Source organism: Echinops telfairi, unplaced genomic scaffold, assembly GCF_000313985.2.
Source record: "Echinops telfairi isolate 266 unplaced genomic scaffold, ASM31398v2 ScPeMD7_7469;HRSCAF=8507_0, whole genome shotgun sequence".
NCBI lineage: Eukaryota > Metazoa > Chordata > Mammalia > Afrosoricida > Tenrecidae > Echinops > Echinops telfairi.
In genome coordinates, this window is record NW_022111372.1 from 32,101,569 (window position 1) to 32,103,284 (window position 1,716).

Genomic DNA, 1,716 nt, shown 5'->3' on the forward strand with positions numbered 1-1,716 from the left:
TTGGTTTATTCACTTTTACTCTTAAAATACAATTCTTCTGGTTCACAACTTGTAGACAAAATTTTTACTCAAATTCCTTTGCCTCAATACACCCTTAACTCTAGTTTTAATCTTATCTTCCATCAACAACACCTAACAACAATATAGAGACCACTATATGTTTCGGGCATTCCAATGGAATACATCTACGTGATCAAACCTCAAGGTCAGTGAGTATGACAGTGTGGTCTCCAGAAGTATAATCTGCAACATGAGCAAATTATTTTAAATGCAAATGATCAGTTCCCAAGGATCACGAGACTTCATCTCGCATATTATCAAGAAAGCAATCTGTGGAAAAGGACATTATACTTGGCCAGGAGAAGGACCAGAGGAGCAGACAAAGACCCTCAGCAAAATGGACTGACCCAGTGGCTACAACAGGCTCAAATATAACAATTGGGAGGATGATGCAAGACCAACCAGCATTTAGTTGTGCTGGGACACCATTGTATACAAATTCACCCTGAATCACTATGAGCTAACTTCACAGTACTTACTACTACTATTAGCATCACCACCACCCTATCCCCAAATGTACTGAATCAGTTACTTTGGGCCTGGAGTCTAACAATCTGTGTTTTAAATAATCTGTCCATGCGTATTTGAGAACTACCATATATACTCGAGTATAAGCTGACCCGGATATCAGCTGAGGCACCTAATTTTAGCACAAAAACTGCATTAAAATGTGCTGAAAAACTCGGCTTTAAAAAAAAAAACTCGGCTTATACACAAGTATATACGGTACTACTCTATATTCAACCACCATCTTATAGGTCATATATAAGAACAAGTTAAAAGTACTCCAAAAGGATGCAGCAATTGCCACCATCCAGCTCCTATTCCCCAGAAACTGGCAGGAAATTAAAATAAAATATCACTCAGTAAGGAGTACCATCTGTGTGGTGTAGTTTCTTTTAATTTATAGCAACCAAGTACAAAGTGTTGGCTTTCTTGGCTCCTGATTCACAAATTAAACCATGCCTCTTCTAAAACAACTGAAAAGTTGAACATCAACAAAAAACAATTGACAATGGTGGTATGGTTTATGTTTTTAAAAAGAATCCCTAACTTACAGAGATACTCTGGGGGGAAAAAAACTTGAGATACTGAACAGAATTTGCTGTATGACCATAATGTCATGTGATTATGAAATGGGTTCATTACTATGTAGGAGTTCATTATTCTGTCCACTTTTTTATAGGTCCAAAATTATCCTCCATAACAAAGAAATCCACTTTAGCCAATTTAATCAAGTTTGTGAAAAATCCACACAATTTAAAATAGAGAAATAATTATCCTAGCACCAGCTTTTAATTGATACTCATCCAGTTCAACCATAAACCTCAAAGAAATGTTACCCATCTTCTTATAAAGCTCTAACTGCAATAGGTTTTGGTTGCATCATTTTATTCATTTATGTCTCTTTATTCATTTCATTCACTTATTCATGTCTAAGAATGACATAATTTCTTTTGATTACTAAATTTAAAAATCACACTATTCTCAACTCCAATGCGAATTTAAAGGAAATGGTGACAGTAATAAACACATATAAGTACAGTGAACCCTCGCCACTTCGCGCTTCGACTTCCGCGGCTTCACTCTATCACGGTTTTTGCGTAACAGCGCATGCTCTGTCATTACTGCCACTGATTGGCTCATACTGTACAC

The 1,716-nt window shown here is 36.4% G+C and overlaps 1 protein-coding gene across 2 annotated transcripts in view; it reads right to left on the reverse strand.

The window, feature by feature from the left end:
• Positions 1-1,716, reverse strand: part of BRWD1 (bromodomain and WD repeat domain containing 1) — a 152,913-nt gene that overhangs the window by 126,381 nt on the left and 24,816 nt on the right. The window lies entirely within an intron of this gene.